This window comes from Pseudophryne corroboree, chromosome 1 (assembly GCF_028390025.1).
Source record: "Pseudophryne corroboree isolate aPseCor3 chromosome 1, aPseCor3.hap2, whole genome shotgun sequence".
Taxonomy (NCBI): Eukaryota; Metazoa; Chordata; class Amphibia; order Anura; family Myobatrachidae; genus Pseudophryne; species Pseudophryne corroboree.
This window is the reverse complement of record NC_086444.1, coordinates 916,974,699-916,983,950: the sequence shown is the minus strand read 5'-3', so window position 1 is coordinate 916,983,950 and position 9,252 is coordinate 916,974,699.

Genomic DNA, 9,252 nt, shown 5'->3' with positions numbered 1-9,252 from the left:
CAGATAATATTGTGATATTGTCAATGACTAATTAACTGGTGTTAGCTAATGCATGCATAGAAAGTTTTTGTAAATTGCATTTTTTTTTGTTGTGAAATTGCATAGAAAGTCTTTTTGTTGTGAAATTGTATAGAAGGTTTTTTTTTAAACTGCATTTTTGTTGTGATATTGCATAGACAGTTGTTGTAAGTTGTTGTGGAAATTGCGTAGAAAGCTGGTGTAGATTGTATTGTTTACTATGGGAGGGGGTCAGAGTAAAACAGTCATTTATCCTCCACCTTTACCAGGGGAGACATGTAAAGAGTATGTTGCCCGTAACTCCACCACAGATTATTATTTAGTTAACCCTTGGGTGGATAACTTAGCAGGATGGACAGAGAAAGTTGGCAGCCCCAGTCCATTCCCCCGTGACGGTATTAATTATCCCTTTTATATGGACATGGTCAAAGGTCTTTGTCTGGAAGACAAGGAAGCCTGGCCATGGTATGATCATGACCCACAATGGGACATGACATATATGCGTGCTGGAGGAGAGCAATGGCTCACGATAGCACCTCATTGGTATGACAAGAATATCAAGCAGAAACAGCGTAGAATAAAATCTGTAACTTCCAGACTGCATAAAGCTGAGGAATTTAGAAGCAACAAGTTTCTGAAAAATTCTTCTCCCCCGCCTTACACTCCCCTATATCCCTCCTTAAAGGACACAGATCTTTTAGCTGCAATTGCTTTGTCACGAATGCCAATGCAAGGAGGAGGGGGAGGAGGAGGAGGGGAAGGAGGCTCAGGAGGCTCTGAAGGAGAAACAGCCCCCCCTGACAGTACCCTCCACACAGGCGTAACCACCCCCGCCCCTAGTGCCCCTGACGCAGCTGTTGTGGGTAGCGACCCTGACATTCCTACTGAAGGTGGTGGCCGCTCAGGCCATGATCAAATATATGTAACCCAGCTTGAAACTACAGTCCAGACTCCTAGCAAACAAATCACCTCCCGCCGTAATGCTGACTCAACTGTTGTCATTAACCACCCTCTTACCCCCTCCATAACGCGATCCGGCACTGGTTTCCTTGAAAACAGTGCTGGTGCCAGCGGTGTCGCTACACACCTGCCCTTTATGACAGTAGGGGATCAGTTGTTAAAGAAACCCATTGAAATAGAGGATTTAGACAGAATTGTTAAGAACTGTCCCAAACCCACTGTTGCACCTGACGGCTGCATAGCTTACTTGAAAAAGGCTTGCACAGGACGCAGCTATACTCAAGAAGATATGAAGCTGATCATAGATGGGGTTATAGACCATTACAACGGGTGGGATTGGAAAAAGATTCCCACCATAAACACTCCTACCATCCTTAACGATGCCGTTCGCTACCCTCTCAATACTGGGGATGGTGTAAAGGCGATGTGGAAGGAAATTGAGACCCATATGAAAGAGATTTTTAAAACCCGAGCTTCTCTTCCTATTGCCGTAGCATGTAAACAAAAGCCCACTGAAACTGTCACTGAGTTTTGGAAGAGGTTTAAAAAGTGTTGGTCTGAAGATGCAGGTCTTACTCTTGTAGATACAGACCATTTACTAATTTCTACCTTTGTAAATAACTTGTTGCCATCTGTTATGGTCCCTGTTAAGCAAGCTGTTTCTTCCTGGACCTCTGATAATATTAAGGAATTTGAAAAGCACTTATATGAAAAGGAAGCTGCAGGATGCTTTGATGTTAAAAAACCCTTGCAGAATGCCCCAACTCATAATTACCAAAATCAGAGAAACCGGGGAGATAGACGCCAGCAGCACTTTACTGGCCCACCCCGCAATCCAGCCCGATATCAAAACCCACAAGCCAGGCCACCCCACCCCCCTGACTCTGCCAGCAGGAAACAAACCTCCTGCTTCAACTGTGGAAGGGACGATCACTGGGCAAGGGATTGCCCTTGTCCCCCACAAAACCACCGACAGCCCCAAGCTCCGGCTCCCTCCCGGGATCATCCCCGACAGTCACACAACAACCCCTTTCAGGATCATGTCCGATTCCGGGTTGACTGGCAGGATCCCTCCCACTGACGGGGCCCGGAGGAGGGTATCCCAGCCTTTGCCCAACTCACCAGACACTGGAAGGACCCACCGCTACTAACCTTGATTATAGGAAAGAGAGCAATCCCTTTCCTGGTGGATAGCGGGGCAACTACTAGTGTTTTGTGTGTCGACCTGTACGATGGTCATTTGGAAAAGACTGCTCCTTCAATGGGAATCAATGGGATACCCACAGATGCTTACCTGACAGATGCCCTTAGTGTCAGAACCACGGGAGGCACGTATATGGGTAAACACAATTTCACTGTAATACCTGAATGTCCAATTAATCTTCTGGGAAGGGATCTTCTTAGCAAACTCGAAATCTCCATTCTCCCTTCACCCACTAGCAGTGGCCTGGAGGTCGAGTCCCCACACCTACCGGTGTGGGAAGCAACAGACATTACACCTGATTTTGACAAAGTAAACCCTGCTCTATGGTCGGAGGGTCCCTATGACACTGGCCTCATTCCTTGCACACCATATAGAGCAACCCTGAAACCTGACACACAACCTGTCTATCAAAAGCAATACCCCTTGTCACAAGAGAAGGTTGAAGGTCTTAGACCAATGATACAACAGTTTCTCCAACAAGGCATTCTCAGACACATAATCTCACCTTACTGCACACCAGTCAACCCTGTTGCTAAGTCAGATGGTAGTGTAAGGTTTGTACAAGACCTCAGGGCAATTAACCAACTCATTGTGCCTATAGCACCCATTGTACCTGACATTAACTCACTCATTTCAGCTATCCCTGCAGATGCTGCAATTTTTTCTGTGATTGATTTAAAAAATGCATTTTTTAGCATTCCAGTGGATGCACAGACACAGTTACTTTTTGCATTTTCTTTTGAGGGCAAGCAACTCACCTGGTGTCGTTTACCCCAGGGCTACATTGACGCACCTGTTGTGTATAGCATTGTACTCCAGGCCACATTGGGGCCCTGGCAACCTCACCATGGTTCAGTCCTGCTACAGTATGCAGATGATCTGCTGCTCTGTAGTCAAACTGAGGAGGCCTGCCGGGAGGATGGTATATCACTGTTAAACTGGCTCTGTGAATGTGGACACAAGGTGTCCAAAACAAAAATGCAATGGTGTAAGAAGCATGTGGATTACTTAGGTTTTGTGCTCACTCAGGGGGAAAGGAAAGTCAGTCCACAGCGCATTCAGTCTGTATTGGGCCTGGTCACCCCAACTACCCAGAGAGAACTGCTGTCTTTTCTGGGTATGGTAAATTACTGCAGACAGTGGATATCTGATTGTTCCTATTATGATAACATCTTGAGACAAGCCACACTGAAAGACAAACCTAACACTGTACAATGGTCACAGGAAATGTTAACTGCATATGAGAGCTTAAAGTGTATGTTAATGAAAAGTCCGGCACTTGGCCTCCCCAACTATGTACTACCTTTTCATTTGTTTGCAAGGGACAATTGTAAAACCATGGCGGGGGTGCTCACACAGTTTCATGGAGGAAAGTTGCGCCCAGTGGCATTTTTTTCCAAAGTAATGCCTGTCACTGTGCAAGGTATGCCTGCTTGCCTCAGGGCACTTGCAGCCTGTGCAATGGTAACTGAAATGGCCACCACACTCACCCTAGGCCACACAACAATACTTCACACCACTCATGATGTTCTAACCATTTTAAAAGGGTTACACACACAACACATGTCAGCTCAGCGCCTTAGTGGATATGAGGTTCTCCTTTTGAACAACCCCTCACTCACCATTAAGTATGCCACCAACTCTTCAGGTCCTGCACCCATTCTCAACGCTCTACTGGGGCTCAAAGGTCCTGAAGACCACCCTCCTGAACCCCATGACTGCTCGGCCTCCATTGAGTCAGAAACATCCCCCAGACTGGACATGTCCCCTGTCCCTGTCCCCGACGCGGATGTCATTTTTGTAGATGGTTCCTGTAGCAGACCCAATGACACCACGTACCAAGCGGGTTATGCTATTGTCACTCTCCCTGACATTATTCTGGAAGCGCAGCCTATTCCTTACCAGTCAGCACAGGCTGCAGAGCTCATTGCTCTCACAAGGGCTTGTCACCTTTACCGGAATAAACCAGTCACCATCTACACTGACTCCAAATACGGGTACGGCGTCGTGCATGACCATGGGGTCATTTGGCAACGCCGTGGTTTCCTTGGAGCTGATGGAAAAGGCATATCACATGCCCAACTCATCTCTGACCTTCTGCATGCCATAACCTTACCCTCTGACATTGCAATCCTCCATTGCAGGGCACACACCGGGGGGAAGGATGCAGTCTCCCTTGGAAATGCCCTTGCTGACTGTGCTGCCAAACATGCAGCCTCACAGCCCATCACTCAGGCCCACATGACCATCATGACCCCCCCAGCTCTCGACAACCATTACCTGATCACCCAGTTACAGGCCTCAGCCTCCAATGCCGACCTAGCTGACTGGACTTACCCAGTTTTGCAGAAGAATCCTAAAACAGGATTAATCTGCAAAGAGGGGAAACCTTGTATACCCCAGTCCAGTGCACCCTTGTTTATTGCCCACTACCATGGCATAGGACACCACAGTAAGGCAACAACTACCTTACTCTTACGTAATGATTTCTATGTCACGGATGCCAAGTCATTAGTAGATCAGTATGTCAGTAGATGCATCACTTGCCTGCGAAACAACCCCAACAACCCTGACAAGGCAAAACATCAGCATCTTGAATACCCCACCACACCCTTTACACACCTGCAAATTGACTTCACCCATATCCCAGGTACTGGTAAACAGGAATATGCCCTGGTCATTGTAGACATGTTCTCTCGATGGCCAGAGGTATTCCCCACTAAATCTGAGGATGCAAAGACAGTTGCTAGGATCCTAACTCAGGAAATCATCCCCAGATGGGGGTGCCCATTGCAAATCAATAGTGATAAAGGCTCCGCCTTTACAGCAAAAATTACACAGGCCTTGGTAAAGGCCCTGCAGGTGGAATGGAAGTTCCACATCCCGTATCACCCGCAAAGTTCAGGGGTCGTAGAACGCATGAATAGGACCCTCAAAGACAAGCTTAGGAAGGCCACAGGAGGCACCTTCCACAAATGGAAGCAAGTCCTTCCCATTATCTTGGCAGAAATTAGAATGACACCACAAAAGACTTTGGGTTACTCCCCCTTTGAAATATTAATGGGTAGGCCCTTCCCTACACCTTGGGCTAAGAAACCATTAGTAATACAGGAGGGAGATCTAGAACTTATCAGAGAAGAGTATGTCAGGTCCCTGATAACAAAACTGAATGAAATTGAACATGAGGTTGTTTGTAAAAACCCTTTGAATCCACAGGAACCTACACACCCCTTTAAAGTCGGAGACAGAGTCGTGGTGAAGGTGCTCCCCAGGAACAAGAGCCCAGGAGACTTTACCTACGGTCCAGAGACAGAGGTCGTAGCAGTAACCAGAACAGCAGTCCTGACAGAGGAAAGCCCCACCTGGATCCATGCATCCCGAGTGAAAAAGATTCCTAGACCAGACCTAGAGAGGGAAGCAAGTGATTCCAGCGAGGTACAAACGGGGGCAGACAGCCCTGACCTCCCACCTAGCGAAGACAGAAGAACAGAGGAGGATGAGGAACCTGTCCCCTACCTCTATCCTGGGGACTATGTTGATAATCCTAATGGTCCTCACTTGCCAAGCTACAGCTGAAGTAGACATTACACAAAAATCCGGCACCTACACATTTTGGTATAACTCCTCCAATACTGAGGTTGCCGCCTATAAAATAGATTTCTGTACCATTGCTCCCTGTCTTAACAAACATTATGCCTGGCAGTGTGATCAGTATGGTACACGTAATACCCCCACTGAAGCCTATATTTGTGTTACTAGTAAATATTGGGGAAATAAATGTGCGTATTGGGGATCAGTGGGATGGAATTCTGGCCATAGTTATGGATACCAGCCCAAAGAGGCTCTCTCAAGAAAAGACAAATATGGTGAGTCCCTGCTTACCCGTCTTACCCTTCATAGACAAAACAGATGTGATAGTAAATTCATATTAAGCATAAAACATCCCCAGTCTACTGATGCAGGCACCTATGTCCTAGGTGAATCCTTTTTTTTAAACCCATCCCTTACACCATTCTTGTTACAGGATATGTTTAACAATGAAAAGTATGCCCAGCTCAAGCCCCCTAAACCACGCCCCAACCCCTTGAAACCTCATATAACCACCTTCAAGGATATGATGGCCGTTAACAATCCCACCTTTAAAGACACCCTAGCTATTGAAACTGGTTTCTCTGACATCAATTTCTGGTTAGAATGGATGAAGTATAGTGCTAGCAAACATAATAAAAGTAACTGTTATGTCTGTGGCAAATCTAGGCCCCACCTAGGTACAGTGCCCCTTAATATACCCCTAGAACAGGAAAATTGTTTTTTCAGCCTTTTTAATGACACCAAAACAAATGACAGTCAGTGCGAAATGTGGAAAAGGGAATATCCCATATTGTCAAAAAATCCCAACCCAGGAAGCACCATAACCATATATCCTGGAAACTATACCTGTTATACATCTAACACTACCACAGGTAGAAATTTAAAAACCTTCCCACCAGGGTATTGTGCAAATAAAAGAACAACTGTTTTAGTTAACCAAACTAGATCACTAGGTGACATTTATTATATATGTGGGGATATGAAGCTTAGAACTAAATTAGACACACCATGGTATGGTGAGTGTGCCCTGGCCAAAGTCATAATGCCACTCCTAATGATCACCGATGACCCCACTCCTCCCTCTAATACTCCTGCTAATCGAAAGAAAAGAGCACTCCCAGGAGGTAGCTTTGACCCCCACGTATACATTGATGCTATAGGGGTCCCAAGAGGTGTTCCAAATGAGTTCAAAGCTAGAGATGAGGTGGCTGCGGGTTTTGAATCATTGTTTCCTATAGTAACTGTAAATAAAAACGTAGCCTGGATTAATTATATATATTATAATCAACAAAGATTTGTTAATGATACCAAAGATGCTCTTAAAGGTATAGCTGAACAGCTAGAAGCCACTTCCCAAATGACCTTCCAAAATAGAATGGCTCTTGACATGATTCTAGCAGAAAAAGGCGGTACATGTGTTTACATTAGTAAGGTGGAAGGCTGTTGTACATATATTCCTGACAACACTGGTCCTAATGGTAAGGTTACTTTAGCCATAAACAAATTAGAAACCTTATCCATAGAACTTAAGAAAAATTCAGGTGTTGATAACCCATGGAGCCAATATTTTGGGTGGATTGAAAATTGGAAACAGGCTCTTGTGCAAATAAGTATATTCATAATAATAACTTTAATCTTTATAGGTCTCATAGTTTATTGTGTGATTCCCTGTGGAAAGAAACTCACATCTAAAGGTATTGACACAGTCTTGATGTATTATGATGTTACCACTAGCCCCATCACCTCCTCTGATAGCAAAGGCCCCGATGATTATGTTCAATATCTAAAAAATTGGAGAAACAAAAAGGGGGCTCTACAGAAGAATCATGTCGTATAACAATCATGATTCTAAGAGGGGATTGAAGGGTTAAATCTCCTCTGTCATTGTGCATTGTGTAAATATTGTTTCTTTTTCTTTTGCCTTGGATTTAGCTTGCATTGCATAAAATAAATATAGCTCCACCCATAGTTTGTTGGGAACTGTGTGAAATCACCACCCCTAGATGAAGTACTAGGCTGTATCCTACATCCCCCCCATGTAGCCTGTTTTATCCCTCCTATGCAGTAAAGTTAAACCAATAAAGTATTTACTTTTGCCTACCCCTCCCTGGACATTCCAATCCCTCCCTAGACAATGATGCCTTATATACCATTGTTATGAACAATAAACGCAGAGTGATTCTTAACTACATGGTGTCGTGTATTATCTGTAACGTTAAGGATTGCTCTCACTGACGTCAGTGGCCATCACATCGAGGTAATCAAAGAGAGGTAGGGATCCTTTCAGACGGCATCCCGCACAGCCACCGAACTTGGCGGCATTACATCTAGCCCATGGTGAGCGTGAGAGAGTTCCTGACAAGTAGGAAGCAGTGATAGGTACCATGATACGTTTGAGGACCCACGTTGGCTTAACTTGGAGGGCCGTACATTACTCTTATGAGCATATTTAACTAGCCTCAGGGCTTACTGTTTGTTGCAGGTTGCATATAACAGCCATTTGACCCAATTTAATTACACCATATAGTTTTATTATGGCCACTAATAGACTTCTAGAATATCTTCATATGTTAGTTTGACTTTTTGGAGGGTACATGCAGATTTCCCAACTTTCTCCTATACTTAGCTTTTGCGTCTAGAATTATCGCGCAAATCCCGTTATCGCCATTTTGTAATAGGATAGGTGCGATAAACGGGAGCTCTCGGTGCAATAACCTGATTTTCTCATACGTCCTAGAGGATGCTGGGGTCCACTTCATGACCATGGGGTATAGACGGTTCCGCAGGAGCCATGGGCACTCTTAAGTCTTTTCAAAGGGCGTGAACTTGCTCCTCCCTCTATGCCCCTCCTCCAGACCTCAGTTTTAGAAATGTGCCCAGGCAGACTGGATGCACTCTGAGGAGCTCTACTGAGTTTCTCTGAAAAGACTTATGTTCGGTTTTTTATTTTCAGGGAGAACTGCTGGCAACAGTCTCCCTGCTTCGTGGGACTGAGGGGGCAGAAGCAGGAACCAACTTCCTGAAGAGTTTCATGGCTCTGCTTCTGGCTGACAGGACACCATTAGCTCCTGAAGGGAACTGAACACTAGCCGTGTCTAGATGCTCACTCCCACAGCACGCCGTCACCCCCCTCACAGAGCCAGAAGACAGGTGAGTGTATGAAGACAGATCTTCAATCAAGCAATGTGACGGCTGTGGTACCGCGCGGCTGGCGGGAGCACAGCGCGCCATTGCTGCCCACACATACACAGGCACTGCAGGGCGCTGGAGGGGGGGCCCTGGGCAGCAAATAACCTTGTAAACTGGATAAAAGGGGGCATAAGATACCAAGGCACAGCCCTACACCCGCCAGTATAAATATTATGTGAAAAATCTCTGAGGAGAAACGTGCCATTGCGGGGGCAGAGCTTCCTCCTCAGGCAGCCAGCACATTGTTCAGCGCCATTTTCTCTCATTCACAGACTGCAGAGAAGAAGCTG